Raw genomic sequence first — 26,171 nt, forward strand, 5'->3', positions numbered from 1 at the left:
TTACATCTTGATCAAAAGGCTTCTCGAGCCGACATACACAAAATACAGTAAATACAAGTCAAGAAGCATGATTTTCAAGATTCGCCGACATGAATGCAAAATAAAGCCGACATAAGCACGGATCCAAAACAAGCTTTCAAAACAGTCTAGGCGTCGCCGACGTCCTGCTCATCACCTACATATATATAGAGAGGGTGAGCTTGGATACTCAGTGAATGGTACTAGAAATAAAGGTTTTGCATGAATATAGCCGAAGTCTTTCAAAACAAAACTCGTCAAAACTTTATCGAACAAGGGATGAACCGTATTCATCTGTTAAATCTTACAAGTCTCAGGGGATGCTTACTGACATCGGCAAAACGAGGGATGAACCGTATTCATCAGTCAAGTATTACAACATTGGCGAAGCAAGGGATGAACCGTATTCATCAATCAAGTATTACAACATCGGCAAAGCAAGAGATGAACCGTATTCATCAATCAAGTATTACAACATCGGCGAAGCAAGGGATGAACCGTATTCATCAATCAAGTATTTCAAGTATCAAGGGTTGTACGATCCGTAATCGTTTAGTCAAAGGTACTGCGAAAGTTTATAGTCCTCCAGCACAAGGGACTGGTGTTACTTAGGCCCGTAGCCCGATTTAACATAGTAATCTTTTCAAGAAAGGACCGTATCCTTTTTGCACTTAGTACTGCGAAAGTTTAGAGTCCTTCAGTACATGGGACTTGTGCACTTGGTACCGCGAAAGTTTAGAGTCCTTCAGTACAAGGGACTTGTGTTACTTAGGCCCGTAGCCCGATTTAACAAGGGCCGTATCCTTTTATGCTTAGTGCTGCGAAAGTTTAAAGTCCTCCAGCACAAGGGACTTTGCAAGAGATGACACCAAAACCAGGATTATACTTGATACATCAAAACAAGAGCCATTCATTCATGCTTAACAAAACACTTTCGTCAAAACGAAGCAAGCAAGATTTATCAAAACCAATATAACATAGCTTTATCAATAATACCACTCACCTAGTTCTTCAGGTGTAGACTCAAAGCAAGGATCAAGGTCCTACAATCACATGGCAAATCACATTCTCAAAACGAGCCATACCTATATACGAATGATCTCGGCATTCTTAACAGACCCAAGTAAACATCAAAGCAAAACATGCTGGGAGTTTAAACACTGCTCCCGTCTCACGAAAACACACTGGGTACCAACCAGGTCTTTGCCGAGGTCCCACACATCCTTGCCGAGGTGTGGTCCCGTTGGCCTCAACCAAAAGCAAAGTCGGGAAAACCTGGGTTTCCCTTCGAAGCACATGAAGAATATGATGGACATGATCATGAGAAAGATGAATGTAAGATCAAAACTTGTTACAAAATCTGAGATTTCGTGCTATGAGTTCAAAACATGGACCTGGGTACCCATACAAGAAGGTCATGCAAGAACAAACACAAAAAACGTAGCTTTCGTTCCAAACTTTTCGTTCAAAACGAGACTTTCTTCAAGAACACATGAAAAACCATTTTCTCTTTTCAAAACCAACTTTAAATCGACGCATGACATGCAAAACGAGTCCGATCATGTAATGCAGCTAGATGATCAATAACAACAATCAAAGTAGATCAAGATTCTAACCTCAAAACTCGAATCCAACGGTTCAAACCACAAAGATCAAGCTTGGAAGACTTACTCTCACTCAAGAACTTCTCTTCCTTCTCTCTAGAGCTTCTCTATCTAAAGGCAAAGATTTGAGACAAGAAAATGATTTGTTTCAAGGTCTGCCGGCTGTCTTAACAATCAGCTCGGACACGTGGCGCTATAGGGTTGGTTCAGCTCAAAAAGGTGATTGATTGATAAGACAAGTCTCTGACAAAGCGTATGCAGCAAGCTCGGCAAGATACATCGGCAAGAAATGACATCGGCTCAAATCAAGGATCCGGCAACAGGATTACAAAAGCACCGGCTAGGGAGGATGACACTGGACTAAGCTGTGCCACACCTTGGCCGGGGTGTGCCACATCTCGGCCTAGGCCATACCTGCCTGCAGACAAGGTTCACTGGGTGCAAAACATCTCGGCAATAAATGCCCGAGGTGAAGGTGGGGGTCGACCAAGGTCTCAAAACAGTTCTAAGTACGAGGGTTCAAAGGCGAACTAAGCTCAAGAGGACCCCGGCCACACACACACCATGCAAGGATCAAAATCATGCAAGCAACTTTAAGCAAATCAAGGCAAGATAAAACCTTCAAAACAAAATAACAAGGCAGGATCATGCAGGAATGTATGCAAGTATGACAAGAGTAAGGTGAGGGTTGTTACACAGTGTCCCTCAAAAGGGAGCAAATAAGATGCATGCCAAAAATCGGAGCAAACGGAGGTGGTTAAGCGGTCCCGAACCGAGGCACACGGCCAACGATTCTGAAAAACCGGAAACCGGACTCCAAACGGGCAAAATAGCCTACGACCATGAAACGTTGCCTACGGCCACTGAAAGATGATCTACGAGACATCTCCCTCCCTTCGGGAAGAGAAAATAGAGAAAATAGAGCCTAGTTCACAAACCGAGTCAAAGCATGAAAGAGTCCGGAAGTCCGGAGGCAAGGCTCGCAGCCGAAACTCTGAAACTTCTGAACGAGCACAATATGCACCATCATCGAGCGCTCAATCGGTGACGTCTGAGTCTTAAGGTCGGTCGAAAATGGGGTGTCTACAGTTGCCCCTCTTTGACAGAACTTGGAAGTCAAGAAGTGACGGGAGTGAATGTCAAAGCCCAGAGACGACCCATTTTTGACAAGGCTGAAGACTTAGACAAACATACAAAATAACGAAGATGTGCCCACAGGCATGCCCGCAGGCAGGGGCAAAATGCAAAATGATATGCAGAAATATTTTGAAGATTGGACTTATACGCTACGCGAAGCCGGTTTGATAATTGGACTTATACGCTACGCGAAGCCAGTTTTGAAAGTTGGACTTATACGCTACGCGAAGCCGGTTTGATAATTGGACTTATACGCTACGCGAAGCCGATTTTGAAAGTTGGACTTATACGCTACGTGAAGCTGGTTTGATAATTGGACTTATACGCTACGCGAAGCCGGTTTTGAAAGTTGGACTTATACGCTACGTGAAGCCGGTTTGATAATTGGACTTATACGCTACGCGAAGCCGGTTTGATAATTGGACTTATATGCTACGCGAAGCCGGTTTTGAAAGTTAGACTTATACGCTACGCGAAGCCGGTTTGATAATTGGACTTATACGCTACGCGAAGCTGGTTTTGAAAGTTGGACTTATACGCTACGCGAAGCCGGTTTGATAATTGGACTTATACACTACGCGAAGCCGGTTTGATAATTGGACTTATACGCTACACGAAGCCGGTTTTGAAAGTTGGACTTATACGCTACGCGAAGCCGGTTTGATAATTGGACTTTATGCTACGCGAAGCCGATTTTGAAAGTTGGACTTATACGCTACGCGAAGCCGGTTTGATAATTGGACTTATACGCTACGCGAAGCCGGTTGTGAAAGTTGGACTTATACGCTACGCGAAGCCGGTTTGATAATTGGACTTATACGCTACGCGAAGCTGGTTTGATAATTGGACTTATACGCTACGCGAAGCCGGTTTTGAAAGTTGGACTTATACGCTACGCGAAGCTGGACATCACTCATGATCATGCAAAGAGAGCTGTAATAAAGCAATTATGCGAAATAAATGCAACATTTTAAGCGAATGCTAGGCAAGCAAGTAAACTCGAGCCAAACTACACCTCGTGCAGAAAGGATGTAAGAAAATTATGGAATTCTCACTGCGAATACAGTGTGCATGTGTGATAGATACATAGAGCGAACATGTGATTGATACACAAAAAGGTGAGCACAAAGTGTGATAGATGCACTAAGTGAACAAGTATGATAGATACACAAAGCGAGAGTGTGTGATTGATATACAGTGTGAACGCGTGTGATTGATACACAAAAAGGTGAGCACAAAGTGTGATAGATGCACTAAGTGAACAAGTATGATAGATACACAAAGCGGGAGTGTGTGATTGATACACAGTGCGAACGCGTGTGATTGATACACAAAAGCGTGAGCACAAAGTGTGATAGATGCACTAAGTGAACAAGTATGATAGATACACAAAGCGGGAGTGCGTGATTGATATACAGTGCGAACGCGTGTGATTGATACACAAAAAGGTGAGCACAAAGTGTGATAGATGCACTAAGTGAACAAGTATGATAGATACACAAAGCGGTAGTGTGTGATTGATACACAGTGCGAACGCGTGTGATTGATACACAAAAGGGTGAGCACAAAGTGTGATAGATGCACTAAGTGAACAAGTATGATAGATACACAAAGCGGGAGTGCTTGATTGATACACAGAGCGAACACGTGTGATCGATACCCAAAGTAGGCATAGTGTGAGCGTGTGTGATTGATACACAAAGTGGGCAAAGCGAGTGTGTGATAGATACACTATTTGAGCAAAGTGTAATTGATATACAAAGGGTGAAGTGAGCAAAGTGTGATGGATGCACTAAAGGTGAACACAAAGTGTGACAGATGCACTTAGTGAACAAAGTATGATTGATATACTAAATGTGAACACGAAGTGTGATAGATGCACTTAGTGAACAAGTATGATGGACATACTAAAAGGGAACACAAAGTGTGATAGATGCACTTAGTGAACAAGTATGATGGATATACTAAAAGCGAACACAAAGTGTGATAGATGCACTATGTGAATAGGTATGATGGATATACTAAAAGTGAACACAAAGTGTGATAGATGCACTATGTGAACAGAGTGTGATTGATACACTAAAAGCGAACACAAAGTGTGATAGATGCACTATGTGAACAAAGTATGATTGATATACTAAATGTGAACACGAAGTGTGATAGATGCACTTAGTGAACAAGGTATGATTGATATACTAAAAGCGAACACAAAGTGTGATAGATACACTATGTGAACAGAGTGTGATTGATACACTAAAAGTGGACACAAAGTGTGATAGATGCACTATGTGAACAGAGTGTGATTGATACACTAAAAGTGAACACAAAGTGTGATAGATGCACTTAGTGAACAGAGTGTGATTGATACACTAAAAGTGGACACAAAGTGTGATAGATGCACTATGTGAACAGAGTGTGATTGATACACTAAAAGTGAACACAAAGTATGATAAATGCACTTAGTGAACAGAGTGTGATTGATACACTAAAAATGGACACAGAGTGTGATAGATGCACTATGTGAACAGAGTGTGATTGATACACTAAAAGTGAACACAAAGTGTGATAGTTGCACTATGTGAACAGAGTGTGATTGATATACTGAAAATGAACACAAAGTGTGATAGATGCACTTAGTGAATAGAGTATGATAGATATACTGAAAATGAACACAAAGTGTGATAGATGCACAATGTGAGCAGAGTATGATTGATATACTAAATGTGAACACGAAGTGTGATAGATGCACTTAGTGAACATAGTGTGATTGATACACTAAAAGTGGACACAAAGTGTGATAGATGCACTTAGCGAATAGAGTATGATAGATATACTGAAAATGAACACAAAGTGTGATAGATGCACAATGTGAGCAGAGTATGATTGATATACAAAATGTGAACACGAAGTGTGATAGATGCACTTAGTGAACAGAGTATGATTGATATACTGAACGAATGAAGTGTGACTGATACACTAAATGAATGAAGTGTGATTGATACACTAAAAGTGAACATAAAGTGTGATAGATGCACTATGTGAACAGAGTGTGATTGATACACTAAAAGCGAACACAAAGTGTGATAGATGCACTATGTGAATAGAGTGTGATTGATACACTAAAAGTGAAAAGTGTGATTGATACACTAAATAAATGAAGTGTGATTGATACACTAAATAAATGATCTTAAAACGGAACTTCTTTGAATGAGCCGTACATACAATATCGTGCATGATTGAGGAAGAAACTTGATAGGTACAATGCATTACAATGCATGATGCTTAAGGAAAGCAATAAATGGACAAAGCGGCGCTTTAGAAAGCACCTCATGAGGTGAGTGGCGATGAACCGCTCTACTCTGACGGGGATCTCCCCTCGTGCTCTTCGAACACTCACCTTCAACTTACAGTACAAAGGCTCTGAAATGCTAACAAGGGTCCTTCACGTAGAACACGTGGGATGCCACTTTTCTTCCTGACCACATTCACAACTTTCCCTATTCTCCAACAGGGTGACAGACTAGGTTGGTTCAGTATCTAGAATTGAGGTGCATACACGCTATCTCAACCTATGGGGCTTCCATACAGATTTCAAGCCGGGGATACACCCCTGGGTATTTAAACCAGACTTCAGTCCCGGAAATCCCGAACCTTTATGTTCTAGGCGTCAGCCATTCGAACTCTAGTTTCCACCGTCGCAGCTGGTCTTTTAGGAACTCATTGCAAACACGGCCAAGATGTCCCTGGCACGAAACGGTCCTCAAGGAGAGCACTTCTGATTGCCTATTCTGGCTTGAAGCAGACTTGATCTTGAGCTTGAGGTAAAGGTACATTCATACTTCGGAGCTTTAGCAAGACTTGAAGAGGTACACACGGAATGTAGTCTCAGAACTTACTGAAGTTGAAACAAACTCAGATACCCGACATTTCCTCTTTTCTTTTGCTTTGCAGTCTGGAACCCATATAGCTTCAGATAGGTCCTGGTTCTACTGTTCTCACATGACCTGGGTTGAATCCTGCGATTTTATGAAAGAACAAATTCTGTTTTGTACAAATGTGGAGAACGGCACGGCACACGGAGCACAAAACGATTTTATTTTTGAAATTGAGAGATGAGTTTTCGACCAAGTATTGAGCCTACGACTGAACACAGCAAAACAACTCAACAAGGAAATAAAAGGCACACAACCTAGACACATCGAGTAACACTCGAAACGACTCAAAACAAGAATCGAGATAAAACAAAAGGACGCGACACTCAGACGTGCACAGGGAGCCTGTTTCACCGGGTAGTGTTTTCCACCCTTTCTCATTTGTGGTTCTCACATCACTCGGCCCTCAAGCTTTGTTTTTCTGAAAAAGCCCTCTTCTCACTTTTCCTCTCATCGCACATCTCTCTATTCTTCAATCTCTCATTTTTCATCCCTTCCCTGGGTCGTTGGTGGATAAACAGCAAATTGTGGGCTCGTGCCCCTAGCATTCTGCTAGATTCTCTTTCTTCCGCTCACAGCTAGTGAATTCCTCCCATAGAAAGGTTGCGCTACAACTGGGTGTGTAGCAAATCTGTAGCTAACATCAGTTGATGATGCTTTGCGGGGGAGTTTGGACGTGATAAGATCTGTCCAGATGATGGAGTGGAATATCTTGCCCCATTCAAGTTCGTGCTTCGCACTTTGCTTGATACCTCGTTGCTTGGAGGATGTGAGAGCTTTCTGCCATTTGTTGTGCCCTTTTTTGGCGAATACGGTGCCCTTTCCGACAAGTAGAGTGCCTTTTCTGGCAAGTATTTTGACAAAGGGGAAAAGACAGAACACTTGACTCAACTGTGCCCCTAGTTCATCATTTTGACCATTTTTTGTTTTTGCTTTCTACTAAAACAGTTTTGACCAACATGAGAGTTAGATTAACGCGCTTGTTCGATTTTCTGATTTAAAATCATGCAAGTTAGGCTATGAGCACTGAGAGTTTTCCTTTTTTGAGTCCAAGAAATGGTCCAGTTTTGAAAAATGGAGTACTTTTCGAGAAGATTAGTCAACCTTAGTAAAAATTCTCAAAAACTATTTTTGCAAACGACCACTGCTCAACGAGCACGGAACCTACTCTTGAGATGCACAACCTCGGACCCATAGCAATGGAAAATTGCCCCTTGTCTGAAGGACACTACATGGTAACGAAAAGTTGCCCCTTGTTTGAAATGACACTGCGGCGTTTTGAATGGCAACGAAAAGTTGCCCCTTGTTTGAATAGCACCGCAGCGCATTGTAGTCAGTCCTCAGAGTGACGAACACAACCAGACTCTTAGATACAGAGAAGACAAAGATGACCAAAACCATCGCATGGACACAATCGAATTTGAAGTGTTTTACAGCTGGACTTCAGAATGAAGTTGCCTACGTATCCCAAAGATGGGAATCAAGCCTCACGTAGTTCGGGGTTAAGGTACACTCGGGTATTTAACCTCTCATTTTGCACTCTAACTTTTGCCAAGGCGCCCGTTGCGGGTTTTCGACCTTGCGAGCTTTGTTCTTCTTTGCTTTTTCAATTCTTTTCTTTTCTTTTTTCTATTTTTTTTTATTATTTTTCTCTTTTCATTTCTTTTGTATTTTTTTTGTATTTTCTCTTGCTCTAACTTTTGCCTAGGTCGCCCTTCCGGGTTTTCGGCCCAGCGAGCCTCTCAAAGAGTAAAAATGTAACAAGTCCATGCCAAATGGTTTTGAGATCCTGAAGTCATCTGAGTCTAGGAAAATGACTGCTGTATTGATTTGCTGAAGGACCCATCTTCGGCTCTTCGAGCACATCGGACATTTTTGCCCCTAGTTAGAGAGGTGCTTCTGTTCTAGCTTTACAAGCTTCTTCTGATGAGATCTGATCTTCTTGATCTGATTTTGGTGCCTCTTGCTCGAGGGCTGCTTCCAATCTGGCCACACAGGCCTCCCTTGATGGTCGATTGTTGAACACTTCGAATTGTGGTTCAAGGTTTTAAAGCAAGGGCTTAAGTCTTGAGGCTGAGAGCGATCCTAGGCTGCACAATCTCAAGAGTGATTCGACACAGGTCTTCGCAAGACTACGCAAAACATTTTTTGAAATCTTTTAAGAAAGCGACTAGTCGCTTGCGCTGAAGACAATGTAGAACCAATCCGGATCAAGCCAGGATCCTTCTCAGTACTCACATTAACAAGCATGATCTCATTCATTAAGGGCTTAGCACACCTCTCTTTCTCTCAGTTGATCAAATTTTTGCAAATCCCGAGGAATTCCTTCCTCTTTGTTTTCACCACAGTGTTAGAAAAGGTTTTGAAAAGCTTAGGTCAATACTGCGATTCAAGGCACAGAAGAGCAGGCAAAAGGTATTGCTGTTTCATTCAAACTTTTTGGCACAACTGGCGCAAGGCAAAAACAAACACAAGAGTGTGAAAATCACTGCTGTTTCATTCAAATCTGTTGGCACAACTGGCTCCCCGACAGAAACAGACTCAAAAGAAAACAAAAGGACAAACACAAAACAAAATAGTGATATCCGAAGTAACACCCCCGGAATCACCCGACTCTAACAAAACATGACTGACAAGACAGACCCTTAATCAAAAAGACCGACTCAAAACAAAGAGACAGACTCAAAACAAAACCACAGAACTGACTCAACACCCAAGTCAGAAGCTACAAAAAGCTAGCATTGGCAAACGCTCAAAACAGTGCATGCCATACACCATATCTGAAATAAACTGAACGCCGCCCGCAGGTGGTTCATCCCTCGATCACATCACATTATCCCCCACAGGTTCACTGGTTGAGTGCCGATAGACTTTGCTGGACTGGCGCAAGGATGACTCTGCTGTCAAACAGATCTTGTACATCATGGCGCAGATGAAAGCAACTGTCAGTGTCATGACCGGTTTGTTGATGGTACGCACAGTACCTAGTATGGTCATGCTTTGGAGGGAGAGGATCAGGTAAAGGCCGTTGTTCCAATGGTTTCAGATGTCCTTTCCGAATTAAGGCCTCTAGAGCCTTTGACAAAGGCATATAAAGTGGGGTGAAAACCCTCTTGACTCGGGGTGGATATTTGGCCGTCTGTGAGCTACTTCCGGATGCACTGATGAATGGGGTAGCTTTTTTTGATGTGGTGGTGGTGACCATGCCCACTTCAGAAGATCTTGCAGCTGTATCACCACTGGTGGTCGCATTCGAACTGCGGGTAAACGCCCTCCTGGGCTGCTCCTTCTCCTGATCAATGAGGCCCTGCTTCATAGCATCCTCGATCTGTACTCCCATCTCATGCAAATCTGAAAAGGTAGGGAAGGGGAGCACGATCATTTTCTGCATTAGTTTGGGCTGGAGGTTGCGCACAACCATTCGTATTTGATCTTTATCCGTTAGCCTAATGGTCATCATTGAGGCTTTGGCCCTCCAGCGGGCCACGAATTCTGAGAAGCTCTCCTTAGGCTCCTGTCTCGTCGTCTCAAGATCACGGGTCGTAATCTCGATTTGGGTATTGTATGAATATTGTGCGATGAAGGCCTCAGCCATCTCCTCCCAGCTTTGTTTCACTGAATCCTCCAATTTGGCGTACCAGATGGCCGCAATACCCGACAGGGTCCTGCCAAAAAGGGAAAGCTTCTGTAATCTTGTCAAGCCCATCGGGTGCAGAACATCTGAAAACAAACTCAGGTGGACCATGGGATCTCCTGACCCATCAAAACGGTTGATGTGAGGCATCTTGAACCTGTCCGGCAGTGTCACAGCTGCGTCGGTGTACCCATCCTCAATGTTCGGGATGAACTTTACCCCCTGGGATTTCTTGAATAACTTTTCAAGCTTGCTTAACTTCAACGCTGTATGGTCTACCTCGAACTCAAAGGGAGAGTCCGATGGGTTTATTGGTGCTTTAGACAGTTGGGGTAAGATTGAGGCGGAGCTGGCCCTGTCGGAATGTCCGTACCTTCTTGGACATTTGGCGTCTCCCCGGGTATTGGATCTACTGGTGGGGGGGAGCTTGATGCGAAGCAGATGCTCCATTTTGCTGTTGCAATCTGGTGATTAGCTCTGCCTGTTGGGCCACGACCGCAGCCTGCTGTTTGGCGAATTCAGCTTGGCGGAGAGGATCTTGCTGCATGAGTTTCATACTTTCTTGCATCCGGCGCATCATTGCCTCCATCCCTGATGTGTTCTGCTGATCCATCTAACTGACTGGTATTTATCCCTGCAGTAGAAACTGAGACCTCCGCCTGACTGTTCACTGGTGGGGTGGATAAGGGCCACTGATCTGGTAACTGCTGAACTGGTGATTTGTGCCTGACTGGCCCTTTTACCTTGCCTCTGGCAAAGGAACACTGATTGCCCTTGAATTGAATCTCTGACCTGACAAAGTCTATCAGCACAAGTTCGATGAACCTCGGGGGATATCGGAGCCTTCTGAAGCTATGGTTCCCAGACTACCTAGCAAAAGAGAAAACATGCAGCATATCAGCCTAACTTCACCAAAACAGATACGAGCATAGTAGGATGACTGTGCCCTCTACTGAATTCTACCCCCAAAATTCTGCCTCAAATCTGATACCCTCGGGTAAAACTGATTCTTCACATTCTGATATCCGCAGGCCTGATATCCAGACTTGCAAACTGATACATGCATTCCTATAGAGATGCACTCTAAAAGCACATAGCAAGCAAGTGAGAGCCAAAACAACCCTATGTTGGGGTAGGGTTTTCCTGTCCTATTTTGTCAGGAGCTAGGGTTTCACTACGCACGCAGCGGTTTCAAACAACCTATCGGGTAAGCAACATGTCCTAGTTTGGAGTGGTCACTATGGATTCCGAATATGCACTAGGTCGAATGGTCAAAAGGGTGCCCCGGTAAAACCGGGGTTTGTGTTCCCATACTGGCAGAGCCCACAATCGGTCAGCCTTATGGTCATGTCTTGACAAGACAAGCCTCCAGCAAACCATTCAAGAATAGCAGATGGCAAACACGGTGTCCTAGGCGCACCAATGCAAATGCAATGCAAAAAAACACATAAGTGTAGTCAAAACCAGATATCATGAGTTCGAGTCAAGCTCTCTAACTCCCCAGCAGAGTCGCCAGAAACTATAGACGTCCCCGAATGCCCCAGGGAGGAACGAGTCCCCCGTTCCGTTCGATATTGGGCTCACTACAGTTCAGGACTCTAAAATTGTCACGGTTCTAAGTCTGAACCAAAGAGTCCAAATCCGGCAAATTGTTTTGAGAAAACAGATTTTTGAAAGAAGTGCCAAACATGGACTGCTTTGCCAGATACAGAGTTGCCACCTAAATATTTTATTTTCGGGAAATTTAGGAATCCCTGACTAGTTTGCCTAAGGCCACGTGTCCGTTATCACCAAAGTTACCTCGGCTCGGGAACTTAGGTACGATTGGGGAAGGTCACTTCGTGAGCACCCCCGCTTGCCCGATCAAAGATCGGCCTCTACTAACCATGATATCTATTTTTGAAAACATTATGCGTTCTTATTCCGATTATTAGCCTAGATTTATTATGTGATGCGCACAGCATACAAGTATAGACTGGATCGCCTGAATTGGAACAAAACATTTCATGTTTGTTTGTTTGAAAATAGTTTGATGGTGCTACTCGCAAGTAGGCTAAGACGTGGATTTGCCACCCTCAGGTGGGCTTAGAAAACATGATTTTGCCACTATCTAGTGGGCTTAAAACACACAGTGAATGAATTGTTCCAATCCAAATAACCCAACCTTCACCCACAGGCATTCAGGCAGTTATATCACATAAGCAATTAGCCTCATGGTAAGCATGCTATCATGGTAGTCACTCACACGCATGCAAGGATGCTAAAGCATAAAACTTACCGAGTACTCCAAGCCAAAACAGAAGCTAATTAGAAATCCATGCATGATCCTAATTATACGGAAATGCCTAATGCAACACATGCAAAAATGCAACTATAGCAGGCTCGGCTATTCTAAACATTGCATATGAAATGCTACAGCTAACTTGTATTCAACTTGGAATAGAAAACACAATGCAGTTAGTATGATGCGCCGAGCCCGGTGTATGCAAAACAGATGAATGAATGCAAACATGCTATCATACTGTATGCTAATTGAAATATGCCCTAATCTAACCATTATAAGCTGGTAAATAAAAGGGAGAAAGACGTGGGGTTGGAAGACATACATCACACATACGCACAATTATAACAGTTGTGCCCTCGCGCAGAGGGTCTGAAAGAATAATACAGTCCCAAATGAATAAATAATACAGTCCCGAATAAATACAAAATCCTAATTAATTTACAAATTTAACTAAGAAAGCTGTAAACTAGTATGCAAGCTAAGGACTGCCTCGACTCCACTCCGGATGATGAATGATGCATGCTCGGGTTGCTTGGCACGGAAATCCACTGCGATGCCCCAATTAGCCTCTATTTGCGATTGATGCCAGAATGCTGTACAAGGCTTTTGAAAGGCTACTGATTCTTGATTTGCTGCAACAGAGAGCAGGAAAAGGGCATGGCAATGTATTTTCACAAATGTGTGCATGCCTCGATCCTCGTACCACCAATCACGCATATTGATGCATAATGGCCGAGGAGTCAAATTGCACGACTCAATATGAAATGAATGCACCTATAAACACAAAAGGGCATAGACTCCCTCATGGATAATCCGGAGTGTCGGCGACTAGGAATTGAGATACGTTCCGTCACTCAGAGTATGAAACGTACCTCGTTTCTCGTGCTCGGGCTAACTCCTATCCCAAACACAATGCAATATGCATGACATGCATGAATGCAACTAATATACAACCTAGCATGCACAATGCTATGAAATGGCATACACGATGCACGAGGTAACATGGCATACACAATGCGCTAACATACAACCTAGCATACATAATGCTATGAAATGAAATGGCATACACAATGCACAATGGACTTATACCAACATGAGTGAACCTCAGCCACACTCACGTCAGTAGCCATTAGATGAAAATGAGACACTCGAGATGCGTGCACACATGCACGCAAACCGAGGACCGACCCTAAGGCACAAATGCCACTCTAACAAAGCATGGCAAGGTATGAAACATGATATGCAAACATGCAAATTTCAGTACCAAAATATGATGCAAAACAGCCCCGAAACATGGAAGCCTGGCACCCGATGTATGGAATGAGACCCGAAACATGAAATTAAGTACATGGAATGACCTATGGCTATGCAAAGCATGCATTATTTGAACATGACATGTGAAGACAGAATCAAGACAGTCCAAAAACAAGCATATTTACATTTTTAATCAAGGCCAAACAATGGACAAAAATAGGACTAAGCTAGCATGCAAAAATGGCCCCAAAAGAGAGATAATGAAGCAAGTAGCAGCTTCTGGCCCTAAATGGCCAAGATCCCTTCAACAAAGTTTAAGAGGGGCTCAAAATGAATCACTTTACAGTTTACAACAAGCCACGTATCTAAACACAAACAGGCCTAAAACATTGTGCAAGAAATGGGCCAAAAGAGAGAAAAAGAAGCAAGTGATGGTTTTTGGCCTCAAACAGAAGAGGGCCCTTCAACAAAGTTGAAGAGAGGCCAAAAACATGGTGTTTTACAGTTAGTGACCAAACCCAAAACAGTGCACATGCAAGCTTAAAATACTATGCAAACTAAGGCCTAAAAAGAGATTTAAACACAAAGAGTAAAAAGGGAGCCTCAAAAAGCAAAAGACCCCTGATAAAACATGAAGAGGGGGTTAAAATAAGGCTATTTACAGTTCGGACCAGAGCCCAAAAACACAAGCACAAGGGGCTAACAAAACATGCAAAAATAAGGCCAAAAGAGGGATAAAGAGGCAAGTAACAAAAGGAAGCCTCAAACTGTGAAGAGACCTTCAATAATGTTGAAGATGGGATCAAAATAAGCCACTTTTCAGTTTATAACCAAGCTCAAAACAGTTTACAAATAGGCCTAAAATACTATGCAAGAAAGAGGCATACAAGAGAGGTAAAGAAGCAAGTGCAAAAAGGAAGCCTCAAACAGGGAGAGGCCCTTAAAAAAACATGAAAAAGACCTCAAAATAATCCTATTTTATGTTATGGTTGGAGCCCAAATATGCAAGAAAGTATGGCTAATATATTGAGCGAAATAGGGCAAGAAAGAGGGAGGAGAGGACTTACCCTTGAAGACCAAGTCTTTGACAACTCTTGGCTTGAGTTTGGTGGCTCCTTAGCTCTAGAAAACAGCTCCAAGTGGATGGAATGGATGGTCGTGGTGTGGTGCTAGGTGGTGGTGTAGAAATGGTGTAGGGTTTGGGAGGTTTTGAGGGTTGGAGTGTAGAGAGAGGGAGATACAATGTGGGAGCCTCAAAGCAAATTTTTGTAACCCCTAAAATGGGAGCTGGAGGGCCTGATATATAGGCAAAAGTGTGGGAAAAAAGGGGGGAAATGAATTCAAGTTTCCCCCCAAAAGTGCAGCCCCCCGGATACACAATCTGGGGGGAAACAAAATAGATATTTGTAATGTACCAGAGGAGGGGATCATGGCCGGCCAGTTATTGAAGTTGCAGGTGGCCGGCCAGCCCTTCCCATGGCCGGCCGGCCAAGGGTCAAAAGGGTCAAGAGGTATTAGTGGCCGGCCACCCCAGATTGGTGGTCTCCCATGTGTGCACAACACAACCATGTGGTCAAAAACTGGAGAAAGTGAACCAGGAGAGAGAAAAGGCCAGTTTTAGGAGGGGTTCAAAAGAGTTAGACATAATTACTGGCCGGCCATGTGATATTGGTGGCCTCCCAGGTGTGTACAACAAAAATATGTGGTTTAGGGCTGGAAAAAGTGGCCTTAGGGTGGTCAACATTGGCTTTCGAGTGAGAAAAACGGACGACGGAGGGCGATGGAGGAATGAAACTGGTTGTCAGAAAAATTACTGGCCTCCCACCCTTCTACGACCTTTCTAACAATGAAACAGAGGTCCCTGCCAAAAATGAACTCAAACCGATGCAAAATGAAGGTTCAGGGGCCGAAGCGCGCAGCCCGGGGCCCCGAAAACTGACTGTTAGGCACCGGAAGTGGTGTTCGACCACGAAGTTGGTCTCTCGAGCCACAGTGTCCCTCAAAGGGAGAAAATATGATGCATGCCAAAAAACGGAGCAAACGGAGGTGGTTAAGCGGTCCCGAACCGAGGCACACGGCCAACGGTTCCGAAAAATCGGAAACTAGACTCCAAACGGGCAAAATGGCCTACGACCACGAAAACTGTAGACACCCCATTTTTTACCGTCCTCAAGACTTGGACGTCACCATTGGAACACTCAGTGATCCTCTTTGTTTGTGTTTCGTCTTGAGTTCCCGAAAGTCTTGGCTGCGCGCCTTGCCTCAGGATCTCTCGACTCGACTGTTCCGTGTTTGGCTTTGGCACCAAACACTTGTGTTTTTGCCTTGAAGGGAGGGGAATAGCTTGTTGGCCATCCCCACATTCCACCGGCCTTCCCCTAGCATCACCGGCTGTTTATGGGTGCCACCGGCTATGGTTTCTTAAAATCAATGGCCGGTCGGCACTATATTTGGCCGGCCCGCACTTTATTTTGCCGACGACCTCTTTTGCTGGCCGGTGTGACTCCTTTGCACCCTTGAGGCATGGTGCATGCCAGCTGTGCCAGCTGGAATGCACCGTCACTCCTCTCCGTGTAGTTTTTGGCTGGTGTGAACCTTTGACCCCTCTTTCCTTCTAGAAGCTTGAACCCTTTGGCCAAGCTTCTTGGGGAAGCTTGGCCAGCTGTATTAGCTTCTCCAAGAAGCCAAGACTCCTTTCCACCCTTTGCCCCTTTCATCTAGCTTCTTGGAGAAGCCTAGAACCTTGGCCTTTGCCTATATAAGCACTCATCCTCTCCCTTTGTTGAGGGTTGGAGCTTTTGAATCAAAAAACCAGAGCTTCTATATCTATATATCTGATATATCATTCTCTCTCTCTATATCTCCCTCTCTCTCATCCTTAGGATGTGTTTGGAAGCCTAAAAGTGCATTTTGACCTTACTTTTGCACTAAAACACACACCATTACACCTTGCTCCGAGATTGAGAGGCATTGAGGGTTGTTTGTTGAGGTTTTGGACTGATTTTGATCAGTAGAGAGTGGCTGGATCATCTGTTCTTCAAGGTTTCTTCAAGGGTGAGACACTTGCTTTAGTTTCCCCAATCTTACACTAGTTTTCTACCTGTCTTGCATGCTGATTTAAGCTTTGTGTATAACATGAAAAAGTCTTGTATTTTTGTGCTTAACATCTTTCATTAAGGGTGTTTTGGCATTGGTGGTCGAACTCCTCCCCTTAGGCCTCTTTTGGCCAATTTTGGTGCCCTTTTCTTTAAGTTTTGTTTGCTTTGTTGTGTTGGTCTTCTCACCACTGAAATCCAGTGGATTTTCAGTGGTGATGGAGTGATTTTGAAGTCTTGTGTAGGAGAGGGACACCCCTCTCCCCTTTGTCCTTCCTTTACCTTTGTTTTGGCTTAAAAGGGAAATATGCATACTTGGTTGTTTTTGGTCCCATCTCAGAGGTTTTTGGGTGCCTATTAGTCATGTTATATCTCTGCCTTTGGTCGGATTTGTAGCCCTTAGCATGCATCTTGTACTTGCTTTGTAATTCCTTATCTTGCCTAGAAATGTGTCATGTGTTTAGCCTAGTATATCTTCATGATTTGGCTTAGCTTATTGAAGCTTTTGGTCATGATTTGTCATGCTTTAGGTCTGTTGGCCACTGTTTTTGTCATGTTTGTCGTGTTTTACATAGCTCCTTTGCATTCTAGAATTTTGCCCTTGAGCGAATGAGTCATTAGCATGCTTTGGTTAGGTTGTTTAAATGATTTGGAGTCACTTTTTATGCTATTTCAGTCCCTATATCATGCTTGTATGACAACATTTATCATCCTTTTATGCCTTGAGGTGTTGTAGTTTTTGTGCCATGAAATGGGCATTGTGCATGCTTGTATGTTTAAGTCACTTGGGCTGCCATATCAGTGGGTTTTGAGGGCCCTTTTGCATACTAGAACTCTGTTTTGCATTGAAAAATTCATGCCATGTTTGCTTGGGATAGGTATTGAGTGATGCTCCCTTTTGGTGGCCTTAAATGCCCTTGTTTTAGACTCATTCCTTGGCATGTTTTGACCATGATCTATGCATGCTTTAATCCTGTTTTGGAGTTCTTTGGGACTGTTTTAGTTCATTTTGGTCCTTTAAGGTTTGGTTGACATAGCTTTGGTTTGACCCCCTTTATTGGCTTCAAGTGTTGGTCATTGTTGCATGCCTTACTTGCATGTTTTGTTTGATTTGGCATTATCCTCTATTCATTTTCAGAGCTTAGCATGTTGGTTTAATGTCCATTTATATCGCCTTTAAGTATGCTTAGAGTTGCCCCCTTTCATGCTTAGGTGATGGACCTTGACGTGCGCACACTTGCATGCATCATTTGTGCTCTTGTACATCATTTTGGCCTCTTTTTATGGCAAGGTTGAGGTCTGCCATTTATGGTTTAAGTCCACCATTGCATGCTTATCATATGCTTGTTGCTTATTTGGCTCATTACGTGTTGTCCCATGCTAGACTTAGGGCATATTTGTCCATGTTTGCATTACATTTGCATCTCATATGATTAGCACTTTGCATACTTAACATGATAGGTTGCATCACGTTTGACATGTTTTGCATCTTAGCCTCATGTTGCATAACTTGAATCACAAGTGCATACATGCATTACATTGTTTGGTTTGGGGTGTCAAACCAAACTTGAGGGATGAGGGGTGTTTGTACTTCGAGTGACAAAACACACCTCAACCCTCGGTCACCGAGGCCCTTGACTTAGGCATGATAGGATCTTGCTCTTCATTTATGTGTTGTATGCATTTTTACATTGAATTGTAACCTTGGCTCCTTAGGCTATCATGCATCAAATGCACAATCGATAGCCCGAGGGTCAAGGGCCATACTCCCTTGAGTCTGTTACATGATTGGGAGAGTAGCCATACATACACTTGCTTGAAATTCCATGCCATACACTGTCTGTCCTTGTTGCTATCAAAAACCAGATTCTGCAGGGATTTTTGGCCGACAGGCAGTATAGAGTGCCGACCGGCCATTGGTGAATGGCCGATGACTTCATCAGCAGCCGATGGATATTTTCAATGGCCAGTGGACATTTCCTCCAGCCGATGGTGTTCCACAATGTTCAGGGGACCTCTCCCAGAACTTTGGCAATTTTCAGAGAAGCAGGGCAGTGTAAACAGAGGCAACAGTGGTATGGTACGGACTTTCCGGGCAAGACGAGTTCGAGCATGCATCATTCGCGCATCCCGAGGCGGGGCTGTGGCCACCTTTCTTTTTGCATTCATTCTGGTAATTAATTAGAAATTCTATAATAATTAATGTGTTTATTATTTGGACTGTAATATTTATTTGGACCCTCCGAGTGAGGGCAATTGTGTAATAAGTGTGCGTGAGTGTGTGTATGTCTTCCAACCCCACGTCTTTCTTCCCTTTTATTTACCCGCTTATGATGGTAGACTAGGGCATATTTAAATTAGCATACCTTATGCTATGCATGCATGCATTCATACATTTGTCTTGCATGCATCGGGCTCGGCGCATCATTCTAACTGCATTTGTATTTCAATTCCAAATTGAATATGTGTTAGTTGTAGCATTTCACATGTCATTATAGATTAGCCGAGCCTACTCTAGTGGCATTCCATATGCGTTGCATTAGACATTTAAACATGGACTTGGATCATGCATTGATTGCTAACAAGTTTTTTGTTTTGGCACGGAGTACGATGTAAGTATTTATGCTTTAGCATCCTTGCATGCGTGTGGGTGTTGCCATGATAGCATGATTACCATGAGGCTAGCTGCTTATGTGATATAAACTGCTTGAATGCCTGTGGGTGAAGGTTGGATTGCCTGAGTTGGAATAGCTCATTGAAATCCGTGTTTTAGCCTACTTGCAAGTAGCAAATTCCAAAACATTTTCCAAAACAAACGGATATGCAATGCTTATTCCCAAATTAGGCAATCTAGTCTATACTTGTTTGCTGTGCGCATAACATAGTAATTCTAGGCTAATAATCGGGATAAGAACACATAACGTTTTCAAAAACGGATATCATGGTTATTAGAGGCCGATCTTCGGATCGGGCGAGAGGGGGTGCTCATAGCTGACCTTCCCCAATCGTACCCAAGTTCCCGAGCCGAGGCAACTTTGGCGATGACGGACACGTGGCCTTTGGCACCGAGTCAGGGTTTCCTAAATTCCCCCAAAATAAAATATTTAGGTGGCGACTCTATATCTGGAAAAGCAGTCCATGTTTGGCACTCCTTTTCAAAAATCTGTTTCTCAAAACGATTTTCTGGATTTGGACTCTTTGGTTCAGATTAAGAACCGTGACACAAATCGAGTCCGAACTGTAGCGAGGGCCCCACGCGGGCGCGTGCTACAGTAGCCTACGGCCACTGAGAGATGATCTACGAGACATCTCCCTCCTTTCGGGAAGAGAAAACAGAGAAAACAGAGCCTGGTTCGCAAACCGAGGCAAAGCATGAAAGAGTCCGAAAGTCCGGAGACAAGGCTCGCAGCCGAAACTCTGAAACTTCTGAACGAGCACAATATGCACCATTACCGAGCACGCAATCGGTGACGTCTGAGTCTTAAGGTCGGTCAAAAATGGGGTGTCTACACACCGGTTGAGCGCTCGGTGATGATGCATATTGTGCTCGTTCTGAGATTGCGGAGTCTCGGCTGCGAGACTTGCCTCCGAACTTCGGGGCTCTTTTGTGCTTTGTCTCGGTTTACGAATCAGGTCCTGTTTTCTCTATTTTCTCTTTCTGAAGGGAGGGAGAGGTCTCGTAGACCATCTCTCAGTGGCCGTAGGCTACGTTTCATGGTCGTAGGCCATTTTTCCCGTTTGGAGACCAGTTTCCAGTTTTCGGAGCCGTCGGTCGTGTGCCTCGGTTCGGGACCACTTAACTACCTCCGTTTGCTCCGATTTTTGGCGCACACCTTGCTTCCTCCCTTTTGAGGGACACTGTGGCCCGGGAGACCACCTTCGTGGTCATACGCCACTTCCGGTGCCTAACAGCCTGTTTTCGGGGCCTCGGACTGCGCGTTTTAGCCCTCGAACCTTCGTTTTGTATCCGTCTTGGTCCATTTTTGGTGGGGACCCTATTTTCACTATTAGGGAGGGGGTAGTGTGGTGGCCGGCCACCTTTTCCCCTAAAAAAATAGTTTTCTCATTTTCTCTCTCCAAAAGCCGATTTTTCTGACAGAAAGCTGGTTTTTCTCACTTTTGAGCCACAATTTCTGGCTTTTCATACCACCATTGTGTTGTGCTCATCTGGGAGGTCACCAATATGGGTAGGCTGACCAGTAATTCCTCTTGACCCTTTTGAACCCCTCTAAAAAAGCTGGTTTTCCTCTCTCCTGGGTCACTTTTTTTCTGGTTTTTCACAATAGGGCTGTGTTCTACTCATCTGGGAGGCCACCTTTCTGGGTAGGCCGACCAGCAATTTTGGTTGACCCTTTTGACCCCTGGTCGGCCGACCAGGGAGAGTGGCCGGCCGGCCACCTTAGCTAGTCGGCCAGCTTTCTGCTTTTTGCTCTTCTCAAGTGCAACACAGCTGTGCCAGCTGTGAAGCACTTGACCCACTGTCCGAGGGTTTTGTCCTTGTTTTGGTCCTTAAAAGGGGGTTTTGACCCCTTTTCTTGGTTGGTAGGAGGAGTTTGACCCTTTTGGTCAAGCTTCTTGAGGAAGCTTTTTGGTCTAGCTTCCTCAAGAAGCTTGACCCCTTTGGTCAAACTTCTTTTAGAAGCCTCGAACCTCCCTCTTGGCTTCCCCAAGAAGCCTCACCCTTCTCCCTCTATATAACACACACTTCACCTCCATTTGCAATGGTTAGAAACTTTGGGCTGAGAAATAGACATAGAACCCTCCATCTCTCTACTTTGAGCCTCCAAACCCTAGTTTTCTTGCACCATTTGCACACCAACCCTTGGTATAACACCTCCATCATCCATTCCAGCATCTTGGAGCTGATTTAAAGGGGTTGAAGGTTCACCAACTTGGTCCAGAAGCTGTTGGAAATCTGCTCTTCAAGGGTGAGTCCCTATTTCCCCTTTTCCTGCCTTATTTTTCATGATTGATTAGCCTTATTTGCAAGCATTTCTAGGCTTCAAACCAAACTGTAAAGTATCTTATTTTGACTCCCTCTTCAACTTTGTTTAAGGACACTTTTCTGTTTGAGATCATCTACTTCCCCTTATCCTCTATCTCTCTTTTTGGGCTATTTTTGCATCATATTTTAGGCTTACTTGTGAACATTTTCGAGATTTGTCATAAAATGGAAAATTTCTTATTTTGAGCCCCTCTTTAAGTTTTATTAAGGGAATTTTTCTGTTTGGGGTCATTTTCCCCTATGCATGCTTCATTCCTTCATGATTAGGGCCATGCATTAGAGCACTTGCATTGGCCATGGATTGGCCTCTAAGCCATTGAAATCCAGTGGAATTTCAGTGGCTTAGATGTATTTTTGAGGGCCAAAATTAGAGGTGGGTGACCCCCTCTCTCCTTGTCTTGTTTGGTGGTCTTTTGGGCCTTCCAAAGGGACCCTATTTTGCATGCATCCAAGTCATGTTTTAGGCCTCATTCTGTGAGTTTTGGGGTCTGCCTTGGCTCTGTCCACGGCCCTTTTGGCCATATTTTATGTCTACAATGCATGTGTAGAGCAATCCCATCCAAAGCCTTTCAAAGGGGCCTTCCTTTGCATGTTTCCTAGACCCATTTCAGGGCCAATTTGGTGAGTTTTAGGGCTGTCATAACTCATTTCTAGAGGTGGTTTTGCCATGTTACATGTCTATCTTGTATGTGCTTAATAACCCCTTGTATGGCCCTCTAAAGGAGCTCATCATTTTTGCATGCATTGGTTGCATTTCAGTGGTTATTTGGGCATCTTTTGACATGCTTTATTCACTGTTTTTGGCTGGTTTGATGAGTTCTCATACGCTTCATATACATGCCATGTAAACCATGCTTGCAAGCCGAATGCGCATGCTATTTTTGTCCATCATGTTAGCACTTTTCGGCCATGCTTTAAACTAGAAATGTACATGTTTTGGGAAAGCCTTGGCTCTGTCTTTGTACTTCATGGCCAAATAATGCTTTCTTTGCATAGTTATAATTCAATGCATATGCCTAGCTTTGAGTTTCGGCGCTTATTTCATGCACCGGGTGCCATATTTCCATGTTTCGGGACCATTTATGTAACGCCCTCAAAATAACAACATTAAACCCATCTGATAAGACATGCATTTACATATAAACTAACCACATTCCTTTATTCCTTAGAGTTCCATTACATAAGTATTACATGTTAACATCATAACAAAATGCCCTACGGGCTTACAGCTTTCCAAGTTAACACTTGGTTACAACAAAAGAGTACTAACTCGTTTACACATAAAGCCCTTGGCTTGAAGTTACATGTAATACATCAAAAGTAAAACAACAAAACATGTCCGCCTCTAGCCTCCCAAGCTATGACCTTGGAGGTGGCATGCTTCCTGCACCTGAAAATGATATTCCCATATAGGGTGAGCCACAGCCCAGTAGAAATACACTAAACCAACCATGAACAATGACTAAAATATTAGCAATTGATAGATGGTCAACACTGATACAATCACATAAATCACATATTTATGTCATACGACTTATGAGTCCAAGTTTCCTTTCGTTTTCTCATTTTCAACAGATAAGCATGCTAGCTCTATCATCTTTTCCATAGATATGTATAAAAACTATATCCCACATTCAGATAAGCATATAAGCTATATCCACATTCTCAACAGATATGTATAACCACAATATCCACATTCTCAGACGAGCAAATAAGCTATATCCACATTCTACAACAGATATGTATAACAACAATATCCACAGATAAGCATAAAAGCTATATCCACATATCACAAAGATAAGCGTATAAGCTCTATCTTCACTTCTTTAGACAAGCATATGAGCTGTATCTACGGAGTTCATCCCCTATCTTCTCCCAACACTATCCGGTTTAGAGGTACATCCCCTATCTTCCCCTAAACCGCGGAGTACATCCCCTTTCTCCTCATCTACACATAACGTATACAAACACAATGGTTCTATATACAATCACTCAATACATATAATTAATGCATTCTATCAACCGTCAAGTTCCATGACACATTTCATTGATTAGTTTCAGTTTGCCTAATCATCATGCATTGTCTACAACAATCACGACTATCCTCCACCGATAGCCCAAAGCAGTTATTTCTAAACAGAAAATAGATGCACAAATGGATATTCAATCAACATTTCATTTCCTCATTTCTCGCCATTAATTATCCCAATTAATCAATAATGTAATTAGGTCATTATCCATAATTACCATTCCAACCCTTAGGTCCCATTTTCATCAATGATTTAACATTCATTCAATTTCTCTATGCCAAACATGCATCCAGGTTTATTATGAATAAAACCCCAACTTTTGTAAAATTACACAAAAGCCCCAAACTTTCACAAAATTACCAAACCAACCCCAACATCTCAAAATACAAAAATTTAAAGACAAAATCCATAGAGAGGAGTAGGATATCCCTACCTCAAAGTTTAAGCCCAAAAGGAGATGAAGATTCGAAGATCAACTTGCTCCAAATCCAAACTTTTTCAGATTAAATCGAAGCTCTCAACACCCTCTATCTTTTTAACAAAGGCCCTAGGCTAGATTCACACTCTAGGGAGATCAAATCTTAGAGAGAGTGCAAGTGTAGAGAGAGAGAGGCTCGGATTTAGGGTTTAATCAAAGAAAGGAAGTGAAAAAGTGATGTTTAAGACGCTGTTGTCCGCTGATATAAAGCACGCTCGCTCGAGCGAAGGCTTCGTCGCTCGAGCGACCAGACACAGAAAATTCTCGCTCGAGCCAAGAAGTTCTCGATCGAGCGAAGAAAAACCCAGACCGCTCGAGCGAAGGAAGCTCGCTTGAGCCAAGAAAGACAGCTCTCAGGTCCAGAACCAGGTGCAACCGCTCGCTCGAGCGAGCCACTCTGGCTCGACCCACCAAACACGAACCCCACTCTCGCTCGAGCGACCAACTCCTCGCTCGAGCGAAGGTCCAAAATTCCGGGCAGCAACACTAGGCTCCCGAACACAACCAACCTGTAACAAACCTGCCTAACACATCCTATAACTCAAATATGAAGAAAAAAGAATGTAAACACGATAATAACCAACTACCAACATCCACGGACACATATCCGGATCACTGTACAACAAGGGTAAACCCGGGATCGCTATAACCTCCCCCCCTTAAAGAATTTCGCCCCCGAAATTAAGCACAAGTTTTCAAAAACAGGTTTTCCTCCATTTTAAACAATGTTACACTTGAACATTCAACAATTCGACCCATTACCGGTCATCCCATCCCTTTAACAAGAGACATATCACAATATGTAAACAACATATGTATTTTCAACATGCATCAACCTTATGCACTATCTTTCCAATTTCAACAATATATTCAACATATACAATGTTACATTCAACTCCCATATGAGGCAAGTTCCCAAACATAATTCCACTAAACCAAACATTTTCAATGTTTCACAACTTAAGACATATATAAAAGCTCTTAAGTTCAACAAAATGTAAAATGTAAATACAAGATTACATATCAACAAACAAGTCCGGATATTTCTCTCGAACTTCCAACTCACGTTCCCAAGTGGCTTCCTCCACTCCGTGATGTTTCCACAAGACTTTCACCAAAGGAATGGTCTTGCCACGCAGGACCTGATCCCGCCTATCCAAGACCCGAACCGGTCTCTCCTCATACGAGGCATCCTCATCTACCTCTAAATCGGTCCAATCCAACACATGTGATGGATCTGGCTCATACTTCCGAAGCATACTCACATTAAACACGTCATGCACTCCGGACAACTGCGGCGGTAAGGCTAACCGATAAGCAACCTCGCCAATCCTCTCAAGGATCTCAAAAGGACCAATAAACTGAGTGGATAACTTCTCACTCTTCCCAAACCTCATCAGACCTCGCCTAGGTGATATCTTCAGAAAGACATGATCACCTACCTCAAACGCCAAAGGTCTCCTCCTACGGTCGGCATAACTCTTTTGTCGACTCTGGGCTGTAACAAGCCTCCTACGGATAAGCTCAACTTTCTCCGTCGTCTCCCTAACCAACTCCGGACCCAACAAAGGTGTATCACCCACCTCGGCCCAACAAACTGGAGACCTACACGGTCGGCCATACAAGGCCTCAAACGGTGCCATACCGATGCTAGACTGAAAACTGTTGTTATAGGCAAACTCTACCAAAGGTAAGTGCCT

Source organism: Camellia sinensis, chromosome 13 (genome assembly GCF_055761805.1).
Source record: "Camellia sinensis isolate YWXY chromosome 13, ASM5576180v1, whole genome shotgun sequence".
In the NCBI taxonomy this organism is placed as follows: Eukaryota; Viridiplantae; Streptophyta; class Magnoliopsida; order Ericales; family Theaceae; genus Camellia; species Camellia sinensis.